Source organism: Dendrobates tinctorius, unplaced genomic scaffold, assembly GCF_039654945.1.
Source record: "Dendrobates tinctorius isolate UK_male_01 unplaced genomic scaffold, ASM3965494v1 ptg000030l, whole genome shotgun sequence".
NCBI lineage: Eukaryota > Metazoa > Chordata > Amphibia > Anura > Dendrobatidae > Dendrobates > Dendrobates tinctorius.
In genome coordinates, this window is record NW_027361698.1 from 35,051,727 (window position 1) to 35,064,315 (window position 12,589).

Below are 12,589 nucleotides of genomic sequence, written 5' to 3' on the forward strand. Positions count from 1 at the left end.
TATATAGACAAGACATCATCTGATATTTGTTTCATATGGGTGTTAAAAGTGGACTAGGCATATAGACAAATGCAGATTCTTTTACATAAAGCTATAGAAATATAGTTGGGGAAGCCTGATGTAAAACCAGAAATATAGTTGGCGATCTGAAACCATTATAGTATATTCAATCTTAAAGATCTCTTTAACCGTAGTCTGAAATATATATATTTTGTGCTCATAGCATGTTGTTGGAAACTTTGTTCTGGTGTATGATTTACTCTTATCATATGTAAATGTTAGGGTAAGAGTAAATAGCCCGAAGAGGCAAGTCTTGTTTGATGTTATTTATTCATGATAGCTGGCCACTGTCATGTGATTGGAACATCAGACAACTAACTTGTGTATTTTCATGTTTACACAATATTATATTGTGTAAACCTTTTGTTTAAAGCATATAAAAGCTGGTGAAGCAGTCACTGAAGGCAGAAGCTTTTGTGGACCTGTGTAAGGGGATGCTCTTCACAGTGTGGATCCTAGGAAGCATTCTCTGTCTTCGCTGACCGCTTCTCCAGCTGACGTATTTTCCGGACAGATGACGTAAATGCCCCTAGTGAAGTTTCTTTTCTCTTATTCTTTCTGATGTGAGTATATGTACCAAAACCTTTGTAATCTGAATATATATAAGTATACGCAATATCATATCATTTTCTATTTTCCATAATTGCTATATCATTGTCATACATTCCATTAATTTGGTATTCTATCATTTAAATTAATAATTGCATAATAAAATTGTGTTATATCCAAGTGGTGCCTTCTTTAAAGCCGTATCCGAACCTTATTGCTAAACAGTTGGCAATACATAAATTGGCGTAGTCGGCAGGATGCGCAGAAGGCTTAGAATTGAAAATCCGGAATTTAAACTACAAATTCCGATAGTCCAGAAAAAGTGTGTCATATTGCGTACAAAATGTCTCTCTTTAAGAAAAAAGAGGTTGTGAATGTTTCTGTTGAAATTCCAGGGTGGGAGCAGGCTCCTTACCATATTTTGGCCAATGAATGGTCCCAATGTGTAGGATTAAGTGAATCATGGGATAAATGTTTAAAAGAGGCTGAACCTTCGGATGTGGTGACATGTCTGCAGAGAGTGAGAGTGGAAAAAACAAAGAGCTGAGTGCTGTGGGCAGGAGAGGATGGATCTTGTTACATGCTTATAGGAGGCAGCATGAGGAACGGCTTAAATTGCTGCAAAAAATACAAGCATTAGAACAGCAAGTGTGTGAGATGCAGAGTGCTGTGACAATGGTGCACTGTCAGAATAAGCTGCTAATGGATAAATGTGATGGGTACCAGAATGTTGCAGAAAGGGCAGCTGTATGTGTAGCCCAGTACAAATATAAAAAGAGACGTGGTAAAGTGAATAAGAAAAAGGTGGCTTTGGCCATAGCGAAGGCTGGGGTTCAGTGGGATCCCGACCAATGGGATGGTGATGTGTGGGATTCCACTGACTCTGACTCTGACCAGGATGGGTATTTCAATGAGCAGAGGGAGACTGATCCTCCTGCTGACTCAGTGAAGGCACTTCCTATACATCGCAGGCGGGTCGTAGAGACCCCTGCAGGTAGACAGCAGAGAGATGTGATGGAGGATTTTAGTCAACAAGAACTCAATGATCTTCATGATTGTTTTTCCCAAAAATCGAATGAATCCTTGATTATCTGGGCAGTTAGGTTATGGGAGACAGGAGCCCATGGGGTGCGACTAGACATTGTAGATGGTCCAAAGTTCATGCAGCTGAGTCATGAACCTGTTGTGAATGAAGCGTTCCGCACACTGCAGATTCATCAGCCACATGTAGTCTGCAGTATGCTGGATGTAGTGGCCATGGCATTACGGCTTAAATATCCATCTGAAGCAGATTGGCCCCCTAATGAGAAGCCATGGTTTACTTTAAAAGATTGTTGTCAGATGTTAAAGGAAGAGGTTATGAAAAACGCCATTTCTGCAGACACATATGACACTTACATGGATGCCCTTGTCAGTGCGTCCATCAGGAATCGCATAATCAGGGCTGCTCCCCCAGCTTATAAACATGTAATGATGACCCTGATGGTGAATCAGACTGGGAAAACTATATCTAACACCTTAGAGGCAATCCCACAGTTAGGAGATTTAGGAGATTGGGGTCCGAGTCCCAAGCACAGTGGTAACTATACATCTGGGGAGCAGCGTAGAGAGTCCAGAGGTGATAGTAATGGCTACCGCACCTCACGCAAGGATATGTTTATTGCCTTACTGAAAGATGGGGTTCCTAGAGAGAAAATTGATGGCATTGGTACAGATGAAATGTGGAAATTATACCAAAAGCAAGGGCTTCATAAGAAATCAGAAAGTTCCCAAAATAAAAAGGTGACAGTGAAAGATTCTGAATCTCCACAGCGTGGGCGTAGTTGGACACGAGGGGGGAGAGGGCCCACTCCCTCTTCGTCGCCAGTGAAACCCACAGCGCCGGGGTTTGAGGATCTTTGCGATCTTTTTCCTGAGGTAAAGGCAGCATTACTGCAGACACTTAAAACACAGCAAAGAGAGTTAACTTCTCCTTCCCCAGTGGTTTCTCAGTCAAAGGGAGATATGAGTAATTGACTCTCTGGCCGAGCCCTCCATCTGGATAAACGCCCTCATGTAAATTTGACCATTAATTGGGGGGCGGAGGCCAGTTTAATTTATGGTAATCCAAAACAATTCAAAGGAAGAAAGGTGATAATCACAGGACTAGGGGGCAAACAAATAGAAGCAGTACAGACTAAAGTGTAATTGAAAATAGGGAATCTGCCTACAGCCATGTACAATGTAATGATTGGCCCTATACCCGAGTATATACAGTAATTGGCATTGACATACTGAAAGGAATGACTTTGCAATTACAGGATGGTAAATATCAATTTAGGGTGCCCCCCTCAGTGACAGCCAGACCTTCTCAGCTATCAGTGAGGCCTTTCATTGAAGCAGCCCCAGTGATGGTTAGGAAAGTTAACCCTTTCACCCCCAAGGGTGGTTTGCACGTTCATGACCGGGCCAATTTTTACAATTCTGACCACTGTACCTTTATGAGGTCATAACTCTGGAACGCTTCCATGGATCCCGGTGATTCTGACATTGTTTTCTCGTGACATATTGTACTTCATGTAATGGTAAAATTTCACTCAAATAACTTGCGTTTATTTGTGAAAAAAATGGAAATTTGGCGAAAATTTTGAAAATTTTGCAATTTTCCAACTTTGAATTTTTATGCCCTTAAATCACAGAGATACAGCACACAAAAAACTTGATAACTAACATTTTCCACATGTTTACTTTACATCAGCACAATTTGGGAACCAAAATTTTTTTTTGTTAGGAAGTTATAAGGGTTAAAAGTTGACCAGCGATTTCTCATTTTTACAACACCATTTTATTTTTAGGACCACATCACATTTGAGGTCACTTTAAGGGGTCTATATGATAGAAAATACCCAAAAGTGACACCATTCTAAAAACTGCACCCCTTAAAGTGCTCAAAACCACATTCAAGAAGTTTATTAACCCTTTAGGTGCGTCACAGGAATTTTTTTGAATATTTAAAAAAAAATAAACATCTAACTTTTTTCACAAAAAAAATACTTCAGGTTCAATTTTTTTTATTTTACCAAGGGTAACAGGAGAAATTGGACTGCAAAAGTTATTGTGCAATTTGTCCTGAGTACGCTGATACCTGATATGTGGGGGGGAACGACTGTTTCGGCGCATGGCAGAGCTCAGAATGGAAGGAGCGCCGTTTGACTTTTTCAATGCAAAATTGGCTGGAATTCAGATCGGACGCCATGTCACGTTTGGAGAGTCCCTGATGTACCTAAACAGTGGAAACCCCCTACAAGTGACCCCATTTTGGAAACTAGACCCCCCAAGGAACTTATCTAGGTATGTGGTGAGAACTTTGAACCCACAAGGGCTTTACAGAAGTTTATAACGTACAGCGGTACAATTAAAAAATCATATTTTTTCCACAAAAATGATCTTTTCACCCCAATTTTTATTTTCCCAAGGGTAACAGGACCCTAAAAGTTATTGTGCAATTTGTCCTGAGTACGCTGATACCCCACATGTGGGGGTAAACCACTATTTGGGCGCATAGCAGAGCTCGGAAGGGAAGCAGCGCCATTTGACGTTTTTGGCTGGAATTGAGATCGGACATCATGTCGCGATTGGAAAACCCCTGATGTACCAAAACAGTGGAAACCCCCCACAAATGACACCATTTTGGAAACTAGACCCCCTAAGGAACTTATCTAGATGTGTGGTGAGAACTTTGAACCCCCAAGGGCTTCACAGAAGTTTATAACATAAAGCTGTACAATAAAAAAATCATATTTTTTCCACGAAAATGATCTTTTCACCCTCAATTCTTATTTTTCCAAGGGTAACAGGACCCTAAAAGTTATTGTGCAATTTGTCCTGAGTACGCTGATACCCCACATGTGGGGGTAAACCACTATTTGGGCGCATGGCAGAGCTCGGAAGGGAAGCAGCGCCATTTGACGTTTTTGGCTGGAATTGAGATTGGACACCATGTCGCGATTGGAAAACCCCTGATGTACCTAAGCAGTGGAAACCCCCCACAAATGACACCATTTTGTAAACTAGACCCCCCAAGGAACTTATCTAGATGTGAGGTGAGCACTTTGAACCCCCCCCCAGTGCTTCACAAGTTTATAACGCCCGGGCGTGAAAATAAAAAATTCGTATTTTTTCCACAAACATGATCTTTTAGTCACCATTTTTTTATTTTCCCAAGGGTACCAGGAGAAATTGGACCCCAAAAGTTGTTTTCCAATTTGTCCTGAGTATGCCGATATCCCATATGTGGGAGAAAACTACTGTATGGGCACACGTCGGGGCTCGGAAGGGAAGTAGTGACGTTTTGGAGTGCAGACTTTGATGGAATGGTCTGCGGGTGTCATGTTGCCTTTGGAGAGCCCCTAATGTAGCTAAACAGTGGAAACCCCCCAAAAATGACCCCATTTTGAAAACTAGACCCCTAAGCAACTTATCTAGATGTGAGGTGAGCACTTTGAACCCCCAAAGGCTTCACAGAAGTTTATAATGCCAGGGCATGAAAATAAAAAAAATCATATTTTTTCCACAAACATGATCAATTAGTCGCCAATTTTTTTATTTTCCCAAGGGTAACAGGAGAAATTGAACCCCAAAAGTTGTTGTCCAATTTGTCCTGAGTACGCTGACGCCCCATATGTGGGAGAAAACTACTGTATGGACACACGTCGGGGCTCGGAAGGGAAGTAGTGACGTTTTGGAATGCAGACTTTGAGGGAATGTTCTGTGGGTGTCATGTTGCCTTTGGAGAGCCCCTAATGTACCTAAACAGTGGAAACCCCCCACAAATGACCCCATTTTGGAAACGAGACCCCCTAAGGAACTTATCTAGATGTGTGGTGAGCACTTTGAATCCCCAAGGGCTTCACAGAAGTTTATAATGCCCGGGCATGAAAATAAAAAAATTGTATTTTTTCCACAAACATGATCAATTAGTCGCCAATTTTTTTATTTTCCCAAGGGTAACAGGAGAAATTGAACCCCAAAAGTTGTTGTCCAATTTGTCCTGAGTACGCTGACGCCCCATATGTGGGAGAAAACTACTGTATGGACACACGTCGGGGCTCGGAAGGGAAGTAGTGACGTTTTGGAATGCAGACTTTGAGGGAATGTTCTGCGGGTGTCATGTTGCCTTTGGAGAGCCCCTAATGTACCTAAACAGTGGAAACCCCCCACAAATGACCCCATTTTGGAAACGAGACCCCCTAAGGAACTTATCTAGATGTGTGGTGAGCACTTTGAATCCCCAAGGGCTTCACAGAAGTTTATAATGCCAGGGCATGAAAATAAAAAAAATCGTATTTTTTCCACAAACATGATCAATTAGTCCCCAATTTTTTCATTTTCCCAAGGGTAACAGGAGAAATTGGACCCAAAAAGTTGTTGTCCAATTTGTCATGAGTACGCTGACACCCCATATGTGGGAGAAAACTACTGTATGGACACACGTCAGGGCTCGGAAGGGAAGTAGTGACGTTTTGGAATGCAGACTTTGATGGAATGGTCTGCGGGTGTCATGTTGCCTTTGGAGAGCCCCTAATGTACCTAAACAGTGGAAACCCCCACAAATGACCCCATTTTGGAAACGAGACCCCCTAAGGAACTTATCTAGATGTGTGGTGAGCACTTTGAACCCCCAAGGGCTTCACAGAAGTTTATAATGCCCGGGCATGAAAATAAAAAAATCGTATTTTTTCCACAAACATGATCAATTAGTCCCCAATTTTTTTATTTTCCCAAGGGTAACAGGAGAAATTAGACCCCAAAAGTTGTTGTCCAATTTGTCATGAGTACGCTGACACCCCATATGTGGGAGAAAACTACTGTATGGACACACGTCGGGGCTCGGAAGGGAAGCAGTGACATTTTGGAATGCAGACTTTGATGGAATGGTCTGCGGGTGTCATGTGCGTTTGGAGAGCCCCTGATGTACCTAAACTATTGAAACTCCCCACAAGTGACCCCGTTTTCGACACTAGGCCCCCCACAGAACTTATCTAGATGTGTGGTGAGCACTTTGAACCCCCAAGTGCTTCACAGAAGTTTATAACGCTCGGGCGTGAAAATAAAAAAATCATTTTTTTCCACAAAAATGATATTTTTGCCCCCAATTTTTCATTTTCCTAAGGGTAACAGGAGAAATTGGACCCCAAAAATTGCTTTGCAATTTGACCGGAGTAGGTTGATACCCTACTTGTGGGGGTAAAACACTGTTTGGGCGCATGGCAGAGCTTGGAAGGGAAGGAGCACCATTTGACTTTTTCAACTCAGAATTGGCTGGAATTGAGATCAGACGCCATGTTGCATTTGGAGAGCCCCTGATGTGCCCAAACAGTGGAAACCCCCAATTCTATCTCCAACCCGAACCCCAACACACCCCTAACCCTAATCTCAGCCCTAGCCCTAACCCTAGCCCTAACCCTAACCCTAGCCCTAACCCTAACCGTAGCCCTAACCCTACCCTAACCCTAACCCTGGCCCTAACCCTAGCCCTAACCCTAACCCTAATGGAAAAATGGAAATAACTACATTTTTTTATTTTATTATTTTTCCCTAACTAAGGGGGTGATAACGGGGGGTTTGATTTACTATTTATGGCGGTTTTTATGTTTGGCAGCTGTCACACGCTAAAAGACGCTTTTTATTGTAAAAATAGTTTTTGCATCACCACATATTGAGAGCTCTAATTTTTCCGTATTTTGACCCACCGAGTCATGTGAGGTCTTATTTTTTGCGGGACGAGTTGACGTTTTTAATGGTACCATTTTCGGGCATGTGACATTTTTTGATCGCTTTTTATTCCGATTTTTGGGACGCAGAATGAACAAAAACCAGCGTTTCATGAATTTCTTTTGGGGGGGTGCGTTTACACCGTTCCGCGTGCGATAAAATTGATAAAGCAGTTTTATTCTTCGGGTCAGTACGGTTACAGCGATACCTCATTTAGGTCATTTTTTTATGTTTTGGCGCTTTTATGCAATGAAAACTATTTTATATAAAAAATAATTATTTTTGCATCGCTTTATTCTGCGAGCTATAACTTTTTTTTTTTTTTGCGGATGATGCTGTGTGGTGGCTTATTTTTGCGGGACAAGATGACGTTTTCAGCGGTACCATGGATATTTATATGCATCTTTTTGGTCGCGCGTTATTACACTTTTTGTTTGGCGGTATGATAATAAATCATTATTTTTTGCTTCGTTTTTTATTTTTATTTTTTAAGGGGTTCGCTAAAGGGGTTAACTAATGGGACAGTTTTATAAGGCGGGTCGTTACGGACGCGGCGATACCTAATATGTGTACTTTTATTGTTTTTTTTTTATTTCTAAAAAATGAATTTATTTGGGGGAATTTTTTTTTTTTTCTAATTTATTTGGCGATTTTTTTAACACTTTTTTAATTTTTTTTTTACTTTATTAAATAGTCCCAGGTGGGACATCACTGTCCTGTGACAGATCGCTGATGTGTCACATCACAGATCAGTGTGACAGATCAGCAATCTGTCACAGGCACTGCAGAAGGCTTCCTCATGCCTGCGCTTTGCAGGCACTGAGGAAGCCAGCTTCCTGCAGGCTCCCGAAGGCCCCCGTCGCCATCTTGGATTCGGGGGCCTGCAGGAAAGGAGCCCCCGGCAGCAGCGCTGCACATTGCGCTGCCGTGGGGGGCTCAGGGAAGCACGGAGGGAGCCCCCTCCTTGCCGATGCTTCCCTATAACCCACGGTACACCGCGATCATGTTTGATCGCGGTGTGCAAGGGGTTAACATGTCGGGGGTGGTCCGTGACCGCCCCTGACACATTATGCCGGGTGTCAGCTGTGATAATCAGCTGACACCCGGCCGTGATCAGCGGCGCTCACCACGTGGGCGCCGCTGATCGCGGTAGACGTACTATCCCGTCCATGGGCATAGGGGCCCGGGTCCCATGGACAGGATAGTACGTCTCATGTCAGGAAGGGGTTAAAATGCCTCCAGTAGAAATCCCTCCCAGCTCAAAGGTGATTAGTATGAAACAGTACAGAATCCCAGGGGGGGAACAAGAGATCAGCGAGACAGTTCAGGATTTGTTGAATGTTGGCGTGCTTATACCCGTAACTACTGAATGGAACAATCCTGTCTGGCCAGTGAAAAAAAGCGGTGGTTCATGGAGAATGACTGTGGATTATAGGGAACTGAACAAACACACCCCTCCCCTCACAGCCACAGTACCTGACACTGTCACTTTGATTGAACACATACAGAAACACAAAGGGACTTGGTATGGAGTGTTGGATTTGGCTAATGCTTTCTTCACCATACCAATTGATGAAAAATACTGGAATCAGTTTGCTTTCACATGGAAGGGAAGACAATATACATTTTCACGTCTTCTCCAAGGGTGGCTACACAGTCCAACCATTTGTCACAGGGTAGTGGGAGAACACTTGGATGAGTTTGTCATTCCATCACACATGCAGATATCTCATTACATTGATGACATTATGGTGCAGGGAGACACAGAAGAGGAAGTAGCCCAGCAGTTACATGGAACACATGAGGAGCAAGGGATGGGAGATTAATCCTAAAAAGGTGCAGGGACCTGCACAAACAGTGACGTTCCTTGGTATCCAATGGAACAAGGGACACAGGGACATGACACCACAGGCTAGGCAAAAGATTCTTGATTTTGCCATGCCCAGAGACAAGACACAGACACAACAGTTCATAGGACTTTTTGGGTTTTGGAGACAGCACATTCCACACCTTGGCCAAATACTCACCCCCCTCTACAAGGTAACAAGGAAAAAATATCAGTTTGAATGGGGTGAGGAGCAACAGACAGCATTTGAACAAGCCAAGGAAGCAGTGCAAAAGGCATTGGATCTGTGGCCAGTGTTGGATGATGAGCCTGTGGAATTGAATGTGTCAGTACAGGAAAGGTATGCTAATTGGAGTCTGTGGCAAAAGCAGGGGAGAAACAAAGTACCCTTGGGGTTTTGGAATAAAAAATTACCTTAAGCGGCCCAGCGCTATACTCCTTTTGAATGTCAGTTATTGGCGTGTTATTGGGCATTGATTGACACAGAACAGTTGACAATAGGACATGAGGTAACAATTAGACCAGAAATTCCAATCATGCAGTGGATACGTAGTACCCCAAAAACCCACCGCATAGGCCATGCCCAGGAATCATCGGTAATTAAATGGAAATGGTATATTCAGGACCGGGCGAAACCAGGAGTAAGTGGGATTACAACATTACATGAGAAAATAGCTAAAGTCCCAATAGAACTTCAGCCACAGGAGCCAGAGAGGTCAATTCAGGAATCACCTGTGGTATGGGGGTTCCTTTTGAACAATTGAGTCCTGAACAGCGGAAACATGCTTGGTTCACTGATGGGTCAGCCAGGTATCAAGGTAACCATCGGGTGTGGAAGGCAGTGGGGTATCAGCCAGCAAGCAACACGATGTTAATTACCACTGGTGAGGGGAAGAGCAGCCAATATGCAGAACTTTATGCAATTTACAGTGTTCTGAGACAGGAATCACTGAGTGAATGTTATTTGTATACAGACTCATGGTCTGTGGCAAATGGATTGACTACATGGTTACCAACTTGGGCTCAGAATGATTGGAAAATATACAGCAATTCAGAAGTGTGGGGGAAAGAATTGTGGCAAGATATCTGGGCAATTGTGCAAAGAATTAAAGTGACTGTATTTCATGTTGATGCTCATTGTGCTTCAGATACCCTGGAAAGACTCTTCAATACAATAGCAGATGAACACTCCAAAATATCAGCTGCTGATGCCAGTGAGGAGCCTGACCCAACTGAGAAATTACTTGGATTGGCTCAGTGGGCACACCAGAAATGCGGACATCTTGGAGAGAAAGCCACTTATCAGTGAGCACAAACCATCAGATTCAAAATTGGAGATGGTGGATGACCGGTGTTACAGGCATGGTCCTTTTGATCTCTGTTACTACCCAACCGTTATACAGAGGGGAAAGAGAAACTCTGATCAAGGAAAATGAGGCTTTATGGAAGACCAAGCAGAATTTATGGAGCTATTTGGCACAACTGACAAACATGAGCCATTCCTGTATGGCAAAGACTGCTATTGCTACAAATGTGTTGGAAACTTGTATGGTAGCCATACCAACCCCCTTACGACTGTGGACCAACTTGATAGGGAGATTTATCCGAGATGAGGAGATTGAAGAAGGAGATGTGCTCCAGAATTATATGTACAACCCGTATTATGCTTGCATAAACTGTACTGGAGAGGACTTTCTTACAGAAGATATGATCACTATAAAGACTATACAAAGTTACCGGAAAGCAATTTTACAAAATAGGGCAACTATAGATTTTTTGTTGTTAATTCATAATCATGGATGTCAAGAGTTTAATGGTATGTGTTGTTTTAATTTGTCTGATCACAGCCAGGATTTGCAGTCTCAGATAGATCAGTTACAGGAATATGTTAATCACATCACACAAAGTGACAGTAGATGGTGGGATTGGTTATTTTCCTGGCTGCCTAATTTTGGGTATTTACGCTATATTTTAGGAGTAATTTTTGGGATAATCTGTGCATGTATTGCTTTATGTTGTTGTATACAATGTATTCCTTCTTTGTTTTCTTTATGTCGCTCATCTGTTGATGTTATTCCTTTAGGATATGGTACTGGATATAAATAATATATGGTTTCAGATAGCCAAGGGTGGATTGTAGTGTGAATTAAATAAAAGATGCCTATTTTTGAGTCCATGTTGAAATTACTGTATATTGAAATATAGGAACCTGAAATATACAGACTGCATTTAGGCCAGGACAGACAAGATAATGGTTACAGCGACAATCTTGAGAATCTATGTTTGCTGTTTGTCATTGTATAACAATAAGGTTTATTTGACTTCTGTCTGTGGTAAGTTTATCAGACCATTAGCTGCATTTCTGATGTGATGTTCCCACAGTGACACAATGTTGAGTACACTAAATGACAATGCTTGTTGAATCAGTATGTTTAATCTGGATTACTGGAAAGGATTAACCTTTGTGTATGCTGTTGACTTACTTGAATTTTAAGAGCAGTGAATGGTGCAGTATATAGACAAGACATCATCTGATATTTGTGTCATATGGGGGTTAAAAGTGGACTAGGCATATAGACAATTGCAGATTCTTTTACATAAAGCTATAGAAATATTGTTGGGGAAGCCTGATGTAAAACCAGAAATATAGTTGGCGATCTGAAACCATTATAGTATATTCAATCTTAAAGATCTCTTTAACCGTAGTCTGAAATATATATATTTTGTGCTCATAGCATGTTGTTGGAAACTTTGTTCTGGTGTATGATTTACTCTTATCATATGTAAATGTTAGGGCAAGAGTAAATAGTCCGAAGAGGCAAGTCTTGTTTGATGTTGTTTATTCATGATAGCTGGCCACTGTCATGTGATTGGAACATCAGACAACTAACTTGTGTATTTTCATGTTTACACAATATTATATTGTGTAAACCTTTTGTTTAAAGCATATAAAAGCTGGTGAAGCAGTCACTGAAGGCAGAAGCTTTTGTGGACCTGTGTAAGGGGATGCTCTTCACAGTGTGGATCCTAGGAAGCATTCTCTGTCTTCGCTGACTGCTTCTCCAGCTGACGTATTTTCCGGACAGATGACGTAAATGCCCCTAGTGAAGTTTCTTTTCTCTTCTTCTTTCTGATGTGAGTATATGTACCAAAACCTTTGTAATCTGAATATATATAAGTATACGCAATATCATATCACTTTCTATTTTCCGTAATTGCTATATCATTGTCATACATTCCATTAATTTGGTATTCTATCATTTAAATTAATAATTGCATAATAAAATTGTGTTATATCCAAGTGGTGCCTTCTTTAAAGCCGTATCCGAACCTTATTGCTAAACAGTTGGCAATACAATAGTGACTGAATATTACAATCAG

The 12,589-nt window shown here is 41.8% G+C and overlaps 1 long non-coding RNA gene across 1 annotated transcript in view; it reads left to right on the plus strand.

The window, feature by feature from the left end:
• Window positions 1–328: 328 nt before the first annotated feature.
• The window catches only part of LOC141086197 (uncharacterized), a 92,205-nt gene continuing 79,944 nt past the window's right edge, over window positions 329–12,589 (plus strand). The window contains exons 1-2 of the long non-coding RNA XR_012231533.1: window positions 329–623; window positions 10,357–12,343. This is a non-coding gene — a long non-coding RNA (uncharacterized lncRNA). The remainder of the gene's footprint in view (window positions 624–10,356; window positions 12,344–12,589) is intronic.